Raw genomic sequence first — 15,941 nt, 5'->3', positions numbered from 1 at the left:
GGAGGTATAAAGGATCCGTATCTGTTCGAGGAAAAGGAGGAGGTGGGGGAACAGAATTAGGTCATAAGGATCCACGTGTGGGAGGGGAGACGGATGCAATAGGTGAGGCAGAGAGCATGGCGTTCAAGGATCTGAAGGGATTTGTAAAAGGTAGGGGGGGGGGGGGGGCGGAGATCCAGGCCAGATGGGCGTAACAGAGGATAGGGCGGATGAGGTATTTATAGGTGTGGAGTATGGTGGAGGGGTCCAGACCCCACGTACAGCTGGAAAGGAGCTTGAGGAGATGGAGTCGGGAGCGTGCCTTGGCTTGGATTGTGCGGAGATGGGGGGTCCAGCAGAGGCGACGGTCGAGGGAGTCGCCAAGGTATTTAAGGGTGGGGGTGAGGGCGATAGTACGGCCATAGATGGTTAGATAGAAATCGAGGAGGCGGAAGGAAGGGGTGGTTTTGCCTACAATGATCACCTGGGTTTTGGAGGGATTGACCTTAAGCTACCACTGGTTGCACCATGCGATGAACCAGTCAATATGGGATTGGAGAAGGTGTTGGGAACACTGCAGGGTGGGGGCAAGAGCAAGGAAGGCGGTGTCATCGGCAAACTGGAGAAGGTGGTCGGGGGGTGACGGCGGCGGCATGTCCGCCGTATACAAAAGGTACAGAAGGGGGGAGAGGACGGAGCCTTGGGGCACACCGGTGGAGGGAAAAAAGGTGTAGGAATCCGTGTTATGGATGGTGAAGTAGGAAGGACGTTGGGAGAGAAAGGAGCCAATCAGACGGACGTAGTTAATGGGAAGGGCGAAGGTTTGGAGCTTGAAGAGGAGACCAAAATGCCATACGCGGTCGTAGGTACGTTCGAGGTCCAGGGAGAGGAAGATAGTGGAGCGACAGGAATTACGCTGTTCAGAAACGAGATGAGTGAGGTGAAGGAGAAGGTCATCGGAAGAGAAGGATGGCCGAAAGCCACACTGGCTAACGGGAAGGAGGCGGCGCTGGCGGAGATGCTGGTGGATGCGTTGGGTGAGGATGGATTCCAGGACCTTGCTGAAGACCGAGGTAAGGCTGATGGGACGGTAGGAGGAGATGGTGGACGGCGGTTTACCGGGTTTAAGGAACATCAGGATATGGGAGGTTTTCCACAGGTTAGGGTAGTAGCCAGTGGACAGGACTACATTGTAGAGACTGGCCAGGGTGGAGAGGAAAGAGACAGGAGCTTCACGAAGGTGGCAGTAGGTGACACGATCGTGACCAGGAGTGGTGTTGCGTTTGGTGCGGAGTGTAGCAATGAGGCCCTGTGTAGTGATAGGGGCATTGAGTTCCGTGTGTGCAATGTTGTCCAAGTACTGGAAACCAGGTGCGAGGGGAGGGACAGAGGTGTCAGTTCGATCGCGGACATCCAGGAAGAGGGAGTAATCGAACTGGGGATCATCGGGGATGGAAAAGACATCAGAGAGGTAGGAGGCAAAGTGATTGGCCTTACTAAGGGTGTCAGGGAAGCGGTGATCATCATGGAGAAGAGGATAGCAGGGGGAGGGTTTAGTTCCGGTAAGGCGACAGAAGGCTGACCAGAACTTGGACGAGTTTATAGGAAGGGTAGCATTTAAACGGGTGCATGTCTGTCGCCAGTCCCAGCGTTTCTTAGCCGTGAGCAAGTTTCGGATATGTCGCTGGAGTTGCCGGTGGCGTCGGAGTGTGTCCAGGTCACGCGTGTGGAGGAAGGCACGGTAGAGACGGCGGGATTCACGGAGGAGGAGGACGGCCTGTGGGGGTAAGGTAGGACGGTGGGGGTGGATGGTGACAGTAGGGACGTGGGCCTCCACGGCCTCAGACAAGGGCTGCTGGAGAAAGGAGGCTGCATGGGTAATATCAGCAGGGTGGTGGTAGGTGAAGGGGTGGCTATCGACCTGGGTGGAGTGGGTATCCCGGTAGGCATTCCAGTCGGCACGGGAATAATCATGGACGTACTTAGGGGGAGGGTCATTACGAGGGTCGGAGCGGGGGCGACGACCGTCTGAAACGGTGAGGAGGACAGGGAGATGGTCACTACCAATGGAGTCCAGGACATCCACCGCTATTCGGCCAAGGAGGTTAGGGGAGGAGAGGATGACATCGGGAGTGGAGTTGGATTCGGGGCGGGTGTGCTGGGGAATGAGGACGAGGTCGCCTTGGAGGGAGGAGAGGAACCGATGCCACCACCGTAGATTCTCTCTCTCATTACAGCTCCTTCTATACACGATTCTCATGCGCAGCCACTGACGTTTTGCTGTCCAGCGCAATCTGTCGAACATTTTGTGAACTTTTTTTTGTTCTGATAAACCCCCATGTCATTCCAAGCATGTGTGTCAATTTTTACCTCTCTATCTACATTATTACGTTGTTTATTAAGTTTTCAAATTTATACCGACTTTTTGATCACCCGGTATATTCAGTAATTAGTTAAAACAAATAATTATTACGGTAGTAAGCAGGTTAACTGAAAACGAGTGGTGTGAATCATGATAGTGTTACGTGGCTGCGGGCACTCTTAAAATTTGTCCCGGTGCGCGAACATTCGGGGAAAGCCTGGCGCCGGCGGGCCAGCGCTGCGGCCGCGGTGACTTCAAAAGGACTGGAGCAGGAGCACCTGGAACCCTCTGCCTTGTGTCGCCTTGACGCTTCGAGACATTACGACGCCATGGCTATATAAAGCCCACCCTGCTGTTGCAGTCATTCAGTGTGGATGGTTTCGTTCATTGCATGCTGCAGATGTGTTTAGTGTTCCGACTTCAGTGTCTAGTGGACTATGACTATATTTTATTCGTTTCCTTTAGTCTCGTAGTGTATTGTGAATTAAGTTTGCAATGGATAAATTTGTTACTAAAAAGGCGCGCTTGGAAGTTGACGATACTGCAAGTCAACCTGCAACAATTATTGTGTCGTCAACTACTTCGTCGTCTTCACGCGAGAACCGTTCACAACCGAAACCTGGACAATCCGGTGAGGGAAGATCATTTCAGATGTCTTGACTGATCAAATATACACTGCTAGAATATGAAGTATCTGCCGAAAAAGTTTTTTGCAAAACGTGCAAAGAGGCAGATGCTAAAAATCTAGTACAATTTTCTTCAAAAAATAAGATGCATTTACTTCTGTAAGGTTTTCTAACCGGAAAACGCCTTCGGAAAAATTTCGTCTTCAAGAAAATACATTTACGCATAAAGAAGGTGTTCTGAAACTAAATTCTGTCACTAACCGATGTGTGGCATCCCAATTGAATGAACAGTTAGATAGTGATATGAAGAAAGGCCGTTTAGCTCTTGCAACAGTTTTTACTTCCGTGCAATTTCTATGCTGACAAGGACTAGCAATTAGAGTACATGAAGATGTAAACTCATTTTTTTCAATTGTTGGAACTCCGAAAGAATGACATACCTCAGTTTAAAGATTAGTTAGGGCGTTTGGGGCATAAGTGGAAGTCCCACGATATTCAAAACGAGATCATTGATCCACTAGGAAAGTCTGTGTTGAGAAAGGTATTGGCTTCAGTCAAGAAGACTGAACATTTTTCTGTTATGGTTGACGAAACAAGTGATTCTTCGATTCACGAACAAGTGTCATTTTGTATTCGTACTGTCGATGATTCCTTAATCATCAATGAAATCTTTATTGGATTATACGAGATCCCCAACACTGAATCACAAACTCTGTTTAGTAATTTAAAAGACGTTTTTGCTGGTCTTGATTTGTTAATGCATAACTTAAGAGGACACTACTACGATGGTGCCTCGAATATGAGAGGTAAGTTCAAAGGACTAAAAATGTTAGTTTGGATATACAACCAAAAGCACGTTATGTGCACTGCACTGGTCACAGTTTAGACTTGGCAGTTGTAGACAGTCTCCGCCATCTTATGTCTATGAGGGACTTTACAGCTTTAGCCAAGGACTTAATAAACATCGTCTGGGAATCCAACAATAGGATTGGTCTTTTCAGAAGCATACACTGTGAGAGCGCCAACGACCGAGCTGGTCTACGACCCCTTTGCCCGACTTGATGGACTATGCGAGTTGAGAATATTGAAAAACGTTGAAGAACTTCTAGAGTTTTTTGAAACATTTTCTGCACGGGTGATGTCCTTAGGTTAGTTAGGTTTAAGTAGTTCTAAGTCTAGGGGACTGATGACTTCAGATGTTAAGTCCCATAGTGCTTACTGCCAGTTGAAGCAAAATCTGCAGAGGACAAAACAGAGGCAGGTTAGAAATGTGCAGGCTACCTAGAGTCAATGCTACAATTCAAGACTTATTGCTTTTTACGTCTTTATTGCCATGCAATGAACCCAGAAGAGAATGTCAATGAAAAAATTCAATGTCCTCATCTAAGTGTTGCTGATCTGGAAAAAATATATGAGGCCTAGATTTGTATGTTGAATGGAAGGCTTGATAGTTTTGAACACTTTTGGGAATTGTGTTTAAAAGAAAAACCTTCACAAGTTGATGATCATTCGCTTCCTCGGAATCGAAGTATACCAAAGAAGTATGAAAGAAACGAAGCCAGCTGACCGCACACTTTCAAAACCCCAAAGGAATACTACAAAGCTATTGACATTGAAGTCTGTGAAACGGTGCTTACTTAGCGGTTTGCTTCAACTGGACTCACACAAGGTACTGCAGTTGAATGAGAGTGCTTGCTTTTAGTAAACAGAGGTGAAACAAATTTGGAAAAATCAACAGAGTTTTTCAAAAATGACTTAGACATTGAGAGACTGCGCTTACACTTGAATATGTTAGCCGATATCGCTAATAAAAAACAAATGGTCTTAAAAAACATGCGTGATGTAAGGAAGTACAATACACAAGAGTCTGCAGTTGGAGAAATGTTATGAGAAGTAGTGAAGTGCATTAAGTTTCTCCAAGTAGTTCCAATCACGACAGCAACAACAGAACGGTCATTTAGCGCCCTTAGACGTCTGAAGTCATATCTCCGATCAACAATAGGACAGAAGCGATTGAATAACTTTGCTGTTCTGGATGCCCACCGAGATGTTTTTGATGAATTGGATATCAGACCAGTCATCAACGACTTCATATTCAGTAATCGAATCAGACGGTCGACATTTGCACTCTATCCCTAATAATGGCGTTTAAAGCAATATTAAAAACCTTTATAAAACAGAGAATTAAATACATACATAATGTTAAAGATTCAGTTTCGAAGTATTAGTACTAGTTTAGTACTTTATTACAATATTACTATAGTACTGTATTAGTTATTATCAAATACTTAAATATTTTTAGGGTATAACACCAAGTTAAAACCCGCTATTTACATACTTTCTGCCTGAAAGTATTGTGCATACTGTATTAACTTTATTAACTGTATTAAAGCATTAACTTTCAGAGATTGTTTTTATTTAATGAACCCTGAGCCTTATTCAAAGTAAGCTTAAATTAGCTATTTCACTTATTAATCAAAGTGCTATTACTGTGCGACAGCAATATTTTATGTTTTATTCTTTTAATGATAGTTTAGGATTTATTTAAATATAATTTCAGTCTTTTCAGAGCTATATATTCACTGCTCTGTAATCGTCAATAAGCAAGATTGTTACTGTAAATTAAATTAGCTTTTTACGAAAATGTTTTGTTTCTCTTTTCAAAGCCAAAAAATGTGTCCGTCTTGTCAAGTTTCCCAGAATGTCGAGTTATCGAGAGTCCAGTTTTCGGGGTTCTAATGTTGATCATATGACTCTAAAATGCTTAAAAAAAACTTGAAAACTCACTATTTTTCATCCAAAATTTATAAAATTTCCCGGGGCAAGACCCCCAGTATGGGTCCATCCAATATTTTTTATAAGTCGGCGCCCCTGGCGAACATGAGAGACTTTTGTAGGATGCAAGATGATAGAAAAAAATTTTAATTGGTGTGATGAATGGCAGCTAGCTCTAAATGTAGAAAACGTTGAGTTAATACAAAAGAGTAGGAAAAAGAATCCCCTAATGTTCGAATACAGCATTAGTAGCGTGCCACTTGACACAGTCATGCCGATTAAATATCTGGGTGTAACGCTGCAGAGCGATATGAATGGGAACGAGCATGTAAAGATTGAAAGATTTTAATGGGGAATGCGGGTTGTTGACTTCGGCGTTTTTTTTTTTTTTTTTGTGGTTTATCAGTCTTCTGACAGGTTTGATACGGCCCGCCACAAATTCCTCTCCTGTGCTAACCTCTTCATCTCAGACAGAGTACCACTTGCAACAATCTACGTCCTCAATTATTTGCTGGATGTATTCCAATCTCTTTCTTCCTCTGCAGTTTTTGCATTCTACACTCCCATCTAGTGCCATGGAAGTCATTCCCTCATGTCTTAACAGATGTCCTATCCTTACCAGTGTTTTCCACATATTCCTTTCCTCTCCGAGTCCGCGCAGAACTTCCTCATTCCTTACCTTAGCAGTCGCCCTAATTTTCAACATTCGTCTGTAGCACCACATCTCAAATGCTTCGATTCTCTTCTGTTCTGGTTTCCCCACAGTCCATGTTTGACTACCATACATTGCTGTACTCCACACGTACGTTCTCAGAAATTTCTTCCTCAAATTAAGGCCTGTGTTTGACACTAGTAGACTTCTCTTGGCCAGGAATGCCCTTTTTGGCAACGCTAGTTGGCTTTTGGTGTCCTCCTTGCTCCGTCCGTCATTGGTTATTTTACTGCATAGATAGTTGAATTGCTTAACTTCATCTACTTCGCGACCATCAATCATGATTTTACGTTTCTCGCTGTTTTCATTTCTGCTGCTTCTCATTACTTTCGTCTTTCTTCGATTTACTCTCAGTCCATATTCTGTACTCATTAGATTGTACATTCCGTTCAGCATATGATCTAATTCATCTTCACTTTCACTCAGGACAGCAATATCATCAGCGAATCGTATGTTGCTATTCTTTCACCTTGAACCTTTATTTGATTTCCATCATTGCTTCTTCCGTGTACAGACGGAACAGTAGGGGTGACTGACTGCATCCCTGTCTTAGACCCTTTTTAATCCGAGCACTTCGTTCTTGGTCGTCCACTCTTATTACTCCTCTTGGCTCTTGTACATATTGTATATTACCCGTCTATGCCTACCTCTATTTTTCTCAGAATTTCGAACATATTGCACCATTTTACATTATCGAAGGGTTTTTTCAGGCCGACAAATCCTACGAACGTGTCTTGATTTTTCTTTAGTCTTCCTTCCGTTATCAACCGCAACGTCAGAATTGCCTCTCTCTTGCCTTTACCTTTTCTAACGCCAGACTGATCGTCATCTAACACGTCTTCGGTTCTCCTGTATATTATTCTTATCAGCAACATGGATGCATGAGCTGTTAAGGAGACTGTGCGATAATTCTCGCACTTGTCAGCTCTTGCAGTCTTCGGAACTGTGTGGATGATATTTTTCCGAAAGTCAGATGGTATATCGCCAGATTTCGGTTTATTGGGAGAATTTTAGGAAAGTGTGGTTCATCTGTTTAAGGAGACCGCATATAGAACACTAGAGCGACCCATTGTGGGTTTCTGTCCTAGTGTCCGGGATCCTCACCAGGTGGGATATAGGAAAACATCGAAGCAATTCGGATGCAGGCTGCTATATTTGTTTCCGGTAGGCTCGATCGACATGCAAGTACTACGGTCATGATTTGAGAACTGAAACAGGGATCTCTGGAGGGTAGGAAACGTTCTTTTTGAGGAACACTATTGAAAAAATTTAGAGAACCGGCATTTGAAGCTGAGTTCAGAACGATCCTACTGCCATGAACTTACATTTCGCGTAAGGAGCACAAACATTAGATAAGGAAATTATGGCTTTTATGGAAGAATATAGATAGTCGTTTTCCCCTCGCTCTGAGTGGAAAAGTAAAGGAAATGACTAGTAATGGTACAACACATCCTCCACCACACACCGTACGGTGGCTAGCGGTGTACGTATGTAGATGCAGATGTAGATGTAACAGCAATGATATAACGCGACTACTTGGGAACAGTGCGATATACAAAATCACTTGTCCCGATTGTGATAATTTTTATATTGGTTACTCAGGCAGAGACGTAACAACTAGGTTGGCTGAATGAACGCAGCTGGAGGTCGCAGAACTATGTCTGCACATTTACTGAGGGCCACAGCTACCAGCCACTGTCTAAGGCCCTCCGCTTAACATGCAAAGGCCAAAAAATTAGTTTGTTGGAAGCCCTGAAAATCAATAAACATCTGGTTCACAGTCCCGATTTAATATAATGGTCAAACGCAGCTGAGAACATACCTTCACATTTCTCCATTTATTCTCACACTGTCTGTTCCATTCTAGTCCTCCATTTCTTCCTGTATTTGTGTATTTTGCTGTATTGTTTACATATTCTGTATATATTTATCTTTTACTGTCCCTGTATCACATTCCAAATGCAATACTTCAAGCTATTTTTCTGTACGCTTGTGTTAATTTTAAGTTAAACTTTCATATAGGTTATTACGCTGTTTTACCGTATGTACATCCTCTTTTCTGTTGAGCGAGTGTTATTATTAGCTTCTGTAGAGACCGACGACCTCAGCAGTTTGGTCCCATAGGCTCGTACAATAAATTTCCAAATTTTGCAGCCCTGCAGGATTCATGGTGTCAATTCCCTCAAGCTCTACTTCAGACATTAGTCGAGTCCATGCCACGTCGTGTTGAGGCAGGTCTTCTTGCTCTCATGGGCCCTACACGATATTAGGCAGGTGTAACAGTTTCTTTGACTCTCCAGTGTAAAAAACCTTTATAAGCTATACATTATGTAAAATATAAGTAAATACGATTGTTTGCAGATGCACTGATGAAGGCAATAAAGCCGTAATTGCCTTATATACAAAAATAAAAGTCAGGCAGCATATTATCTACTAATTCTAAACTGCAGGTCCCAGAATAAAGAAAATCTCTTTCAGTGTTACTCAGCAGCAGTGTACAGTCTTTGTCCACGATAGTTAGTGTGATGATGTACCTGTAAGTCAAGAACCGGTTAACGGGATAACTTAATTATTTAGAACATCCACAATACTGTGCTTTTCATTTATATCTCCCTTACCTGGACAGACCCACACTCCAGTCGCGGAACACGTGCACACTTTGCAGCTTTCCCGCTTAGTTTCGCCAGCCGTGCACTCTGGAACAGATCAAAATTGGGCTCGTTGTGACATTGTGAATACATTTGACACTAATATATACTCTGAATTTAGTGTTCGTATTATTCAGTAGTATTTCAGATGTCGAAGCATAATCAAGAAATGGTAGGATGTTCAGTATAGCTGAAGAGTTAGATTACATTATACGCCTTAAACATAGAAGTTCTACGTATTCACAGAGAGAAGGTGAAGAACATGTCATAAAAACAAAAATACCTAAAAGAAGTAATATTGCTTCAACAGATCTTAGGTTAAATGGTTCCCAAAGGGTGTCGAACAAGTGAAAAATTTTAAATACATTTTCATTTAAGTGTTAATACTAAATTTGTCAAAAAAAGTCATGCAAACTTATATTTGTACACTGAAATGCATAAGATAATTTTTAATCTATTGGAGCTACGCATCCGCAAACATAAAATAGTTTACAGATCTTTTTATACATATCACATTCCTGCACTGAACATTGCAGATTTTATGTACTTCACACGTTATTAAGTGTTATTAATAATGTAAACATTACGCAGTCACCTGTATGCAGAGTGGGAAACATGTGATTAGCTAATTTATGAAAGTGAACACAGGTATTTTTGAAAAAAAGTGACAGAGCTGGAAAGTCTCTTTCACAGGAGAAAAGAATCGGAGGAGTATCAGTGCCAAAGAGGTACACATATCTACAGTGGTTCTAGGGCGCATTTGGTTGTCGGTTCTATACCTGACGGCTGTACAGATACACTATTTAACAGTATTAGCTTTTGGGAGCGATACGGCACGTTGTACCCACGCTAAATACATGGACTCTTGATGCTGTGCTTCTTGGTGGCACGCCCAGACTAGAATTTTGGGGCTGGTACGTTACCTATGCAATGCAGGTGTAACTAAAAAGCCAGAATAAAGAGGATTAATCCAACAGCATTATTGTTGTTCTTTTTTTGGACGTCAGTCCGAACACTGGTTTGATGCAGCTTTCCCCTCTATCCTGAGCAAGCCTCTTCATCTCCAAATAACTACTGCAACCTACATCATTTTTTATTAATTATTAGTAAAAGAAATTGTGACAAAGGTGGAATTTAGTTTACTATAGTCGATGGACTCTTCTGTCCAAGCTGGGACAACACATTGACAGACGTCTGACCAAGAGATCAATAGCTCCAAGCCTCCACTACCCAGTATACTTTGAAATGACAATTCTTGAGGCCGCTGCGAGCTCTACAAAATATAATTTGCATTAGTTTTGAACTTCAGAACTTTTAGCAAAATAAGAATTCTCTGTCTCGAATTGACAGTATTTTTATTGGCACGTGACTGTTTTCAGTGCCTTAGGCACCGTCATCATCGGATACAAACTGAGTCTACTGCTTACGATAAGAAATATATTGTGTGTCAGTTTACTGTTGACCAGAATAAGTAAAGAGAGAAATGTCTGAGTACGTTCAGTTTTGCTCAGCTGTTTGAAGATCGAATAACGTAAGAGGTTTACCAGCAAAGTAATTTATAAATTTTTCTAAGGGGATGTTTCATAGTGTGTGTGTGTGTGTGTGTGTGTGTGTGCCAGCAAATGCTGGCAGTAAGAAAAGGGGTTCGCTTTTAGGGCACATTCTGAGACATCAAGGAATTGTCATTTCAACATTTTCAATGTTTCAGTTGGGTGTAGTTTCCAGTAGGCTTACTCAGAATAGGCTAGCGCGGAGAGCTGCATCAAACAGTTCGGTACGAGGATGCAACAACAGCAGCAGCAGCAACAACAACAACAACAACATAACACACGAGTACTAGTGTCCACGTGGTATTGCATAGGACACGTGATTATGGAGACCAACACACAACCATAGTGAAGCCTTTGATCTTTTTCCAGGTTATAGTGCACATGAGACGGCCATCATTGCCTGAGATGGAACTCATAACCAACGAAAATATCATTTCCTAAGACACCACGATAAGATGCATTTTGAGTTCACCATGATGTTCGAGAAAATAATTTTCGTAAAATGCACTGAAAATTAGTAATTATGTTTCATTGTGCACAGTAATGGAGGTGTATTACTGTATCGCATGATGACATATCTGAGGAAGCTCTGATTTGACGCTATTCTTCGCATTGTTGTCACTGTGGTGTTACGCGTTTAGCCGTGATGAACACCGTAGTCCAGTGTCCAGATTGATTCCGTTCTTGTTGTTTTTTGGGAGGCATGTGAAGATGTACTGCACTGTTACTTAGTGAATAAGGCACTAAGTTATGGAATAAGCTACCAACCATGTGACTGAAAACAAGCAAAACCATCAACTATAAAAGTAACTTCGGTGTTACTACACTGGAGTGTTACAGAGAGGTTAATCTTCGCTATATATATATAAATGTGCCGGTGATTAATGTAGCAAACGTCATGATCCCGCCAGGAAACTGTAGCGAAAAACAATACGACCTGCACAGGATCGAACCTTGGTGCAGAATACATAAATCATAAGCAAAAGTTATGACATGCAGAGAGATTGTTAAATAATTAGTTCAGTGTACTACTGGGCCAAAACATTGCTATGTGCCCAAAGCAAGCAATCCCACAATCAACAAGATTCTGCTCCATATCCAAACAACAATGGACATAACCGCCCTCTTCCACACACACACACACACACACATACACACACACACATACTATGAAACATCCCCTTAGAAAAATTTATAAATTACTTTGCTGGTAAACCTCTTACGTTATTTGATCTTCAAACAGCTGGGCAAAACTGAACGTACTCAGACATTTCTCTCTTTACTTATTCTGATCAACAGTAAACTGACACACAATATATTTCTTATCGCAACGCAAACTGACTTTTAATAATCCTTACAAAAGAATGGCCCTGACTAACAATAACCTACACCTTTCATGAATCACTTACCTCACAAAAATCTTCGTTACTCAACTACTGCAGTACAGAGAGCGCCAATACTGACAGCTAAATAAAGGATTCTAACTATTGAAGGCACTAACTACTGATAGGCATAGTTAGCAAATGAAAGATTTCGGTAAAGAACAAACAATGTATTTACCTCAATAGTGTTCAAAATTCATAATGTATATATCAGTTCAAGACATCCAGTCTTACAAATTTCGTTTTTCTGGCAGACACACGTCCAGATCGTCCGCTCTGAAAATTCTGCCATTTCTCTCCCCACATCCACCACTGCTGGCGGCTCACCTCCAACTGTGCAACGCCACGCACTGTTCACATCCAACTGCCCAACACTCCAATAGCAAATATTCCAACAATGTTAACCAGCCACAGACTGCACACAGCATAGTCAGTGATTTTCATACAGAGCGCTATCTGGCATTACCAACATGAAAACCTAAACAGCCTACTTACAATACACACACACACACACACACACACACACACACACACACACACACACACACACACCAAACACAAACACACACACACACATACACATACACACACACACTTTTTCTCACAGGAAGCGACCGCATCGAGGTTATATTAGGTATATCTTGTAATTTACCAGTTTGTTACTTTAAAATTATTTTACTAACATTTGTTTATTTGTGTGTAAAGAAAAAAAACGCTTGATGATGAGTCAAACAGGTCCAGAATGCGTACCAAAGTATTAAATTAAGTAAACAAATAAATATTGTGACCCATAGCGAAACAAAACAAGTAATTCATCCTCAGTTGTTCTTCTCACGCACCATTCATGAACGAAATGGGAAAGGTTCCAGAAGTACCCTCTGCCATGCAACGTTAAGTGGCTTGTGAAGTATAGATGAAGATACAGACGCCGTTTCTCTGGGTCATCTTACAATGCACTTTTGATTTTGTTATGATCCATCAAGAACACTCTGACACCTCGAAGCCGGCCGCTGTGGCCGAGCGGTTCTAGGCGTTTCAGTCCGGAACCGCGCTGCTGCTACGGTCACAGGTTCGAATCCTGCCTGGGGCATGGCTATGAGTGCTGTCCATAAGTTAGTTAGGTTTAAGTAGTTCTAAGTCTAGAGGAATGATGATCCCAGATGTTAAGTCCAATAGTGCTTAGTGCTATTTGAACCATTTGACATCTCGACATATTTTTGGTTGTTAGTTTTTCCAGGGACACTTGAGAGGTGGCACCTCAATCTTTCACTTTAGCGACACTGTCAGACGGATTAATATTCATATTTTAGATCATGGTTTCCGTGTTCCTCAGTAATACATTTAGATATTGTGGTTTTACGACTTTTTACATGAGGAAATTGTGGGCAGAATGTTCATATAACTGCATGTGTAGCCTGTAGAGAACTTGTTCTTTAGGGGCCATATTGAAGGTGATGGAGAACAGGGAGAAAGACAGGTTGTGGGCCATAAATGTTGTGTCCAGCGACCTGGCTGTGTGAGTGATTAGGGTAAGCAGCGCTCTGTGAATTGTGCCTGCAGAGGGACTTTGGGTCATGGCCCTCGACTCTTCCCACTTAGGGTCAGAGCAGGAGGGTGGCAGTTCACAAAACATTTTACCTGGGCCAGGTGACAGTCTGTAGCGGAAGCGGCCAGTTGGCAGACAGTGAGTGGGGAAAGCCATTTAAGAGAGACTGCTGTTCAAAAATGGCTCTGAGCACTATGGGACTCAACTTCTGAGGTCATTAGTCCCCTAGAACTTAGAACTAATTAAACCTAACTAACCTAAGGACATCACAAACATCCATGCCCGAGGCAGGATTCGAACCTGCGACCGTAGCGGTCTTGCGGTTTCAGACTGCAGCGCCTTTAACCAGAGACTGCTGTAACGTGAGCTTTTGTGCAAACGGCGGGAGAGTCATAAAACTACAAGCATTCTCATGTTAGAAGCTGGAAAGCTATGAACAGAGTGGCTAGTGCATGCGTTTAGTGGAGGCAAGACTGTAACTCCCCTACTCCACAAAGTCGCCAGTTTCTTTTGGAGAACGGCAGAAACATGTATTTCACGGGTGTGACTGTCTGGAAAGCTGAATAGTCTTGTTTCAAAAATTGGAAATGGTTGGCCTTAAAAGATTAGATCTCTCCATAAATGAGGGACTGTGGCCCCGTCTAGGTAGAGTCTTTTGCCGAAACATGGCCATGCTTACTGTGACAACGACGCCTCCCTAGTCTAAAATCTTCTTTTTTCAAACAAGAGAGATTCTGATTCGCTGACTGGCTTCTCTCAGGATATGCAAAGCAGAGGCTTGCTCACCCAGCACGGGAGCTCCGGTGCTGTGTCTGGATTAGCTACCAGGCCAGCAGAACAGTCAAGAGGGGAGTTCGATTGGTTTGTACAATGTGGAGGCGTATCTTCTGGTAAACCTTCCGGGATGTAAGGTCATGGTCCATGAAACTAACTCTTCAGCTCCTAACGTTTCGTCCAGAGCTGCGCTGGACATCTTCAGAGGGGTGTTTCTCCTCCGGTGAGTCTTGCCGACTGACGGGTCGGACGTCTGAGAGCGACTTATGTATCGTAGAAAGTGGGCGCGACCAGAGTTACACGTAATATGCAGAGATAATCTTTGTCAGAGATAAAACTTAACTATCGATCGTAATCTCGTCACGGATAAAACTGTCTAGCAATTATGTAGTGCTACTGTCCAAATATTACTAAGTTTCATGGTCTCTTCTTTCCGATTAAAATTATCCCTATGTTTATATATTTCAATTGCTTCTCTACAAAGCCGTGGGTAATAGTTCGTCGTCGTAGATAAAATTTTTGTTTCGGAAAACTTCACTTGATGATTTCCTGGCTGAAAAGCGTGTTCTGCTACAGCCGATTTATCTGTTTTTCCTAATCGGCAAAGACTTCTGTGTTCTTTTAACCGTGTATTTACGCTTCTTTTTGTTGTTCCAACATAAACTTTACCACATGTACACGGAATTTTATATACGCCACTGGCTGATAGAGGAGCGCGTTTATCTTTTACAGACCGAAGAACATGACAAATTTTCTTCGTTGGTCTAAAAACGCCCACTTTCTACGATATATAAGTCGCTCTCAGACGTCCGACCCGTCAGTCGGCAAGACTCACCGGAGGAGAAACACCCCTCTGAAGATGTCCAGCGCAGCTCTGACGAAACGTTAGGAGCTGAAGAGTTTCATTGACCACGACCTTACATCCCGGAAGGTTTACCAGAAGATATGTCATCCGGTCGTGAAAGCTTTCATACTATGAATGTGGAGGCGGCTTTTTCAGTTAATTCAGCTCCCTTACTGAGGCTCGTTGGACAGTGATTGTGACTCTTTGCCTTTTTCGTCTTCTGATCCTCACCTGGTGGAGAACGTCAGGTCTTTCCCAAGTGGGTGAGAGTTGTGGTCTACAGCTTGTAGTGGACGAAAAGCCAGCGGCAGTTTCCAACTGTACCGAGATTGGAACTGCATATCATCTCGGACATATTGCATATCATGAGGGTGAACTTATTCAACCTGAGTCTGCCATCTGAATTTTGACAATTCCCGTGCCTGTGAGTCAAATTGTTCGTCCAGGCCGTGGAATGGGTGCGCCACACACTGAAATATGCCGCTCATTGCTCACAACGCGCCGTTTTCTGCCGCCGCCTGAATCAATGTGAAGTATTGCTGCACCGACCTAGGGTTGTTGAATGATATTCACAGCTCCCCGTTCTCCGTGAGCCACAGTTCGTGACGCACTTGGTCGTAGCTGATTCCATTTGAATAGAGTTGGATCTCACAGTGGAGTCATGTAAACGAAGTCAGATTGCGTTGTAAGAGGGATTAATTCAGGGTAGATTTTGTATAGTTTTCATCTGAATAAATGGTATC

The 15,941-nt window shown here is 42.8% G+C and overlaps 1 long non-coding RNA gene across 1 annotated transcript in view; it reads right to left on the bottom strand.

Annotated features, from left to right (window-relative positions):
* Positions 1–15,941, bottom strand: part of LOC126419803 (uncharacterized) — a 72,502-nt gene that overhangs the window by 22,323 nt on the left and 34,238 nt on the right. Inside the window, exon 2 of the long non-coding RNA XR_007576003.1 lies at positions 9,073–9,150. This is a non-coding gene — a long non-coding RNA (uncharacterized LOC126419803). The remainder of the gene's footprint in view (positions 1–9,072; positions 9,151–15,941) is intronic.

Source organism: Schistocerca serialis, chromosome 9, assembly GCF_023864345.2.
Source record: "Schistocerca serialis cubense isolate TAMUIC-IGC-003099 chromosome 9, iqSchSeri2.2, whole genome shotgun sequence".
In the NCBI taxonomy this organism is placed as follows: Eukaryota; Metazoa; Arthropoda; class Insecta; order Orthoptera; family Acrididae; genus Schistocerca; species Schistocerca serialis.
The sequence above is the reverse complement of the archived record's forward strand: the minus strand, read 5'-3'. Positions and strand labels throughout refer to the sequence as shown.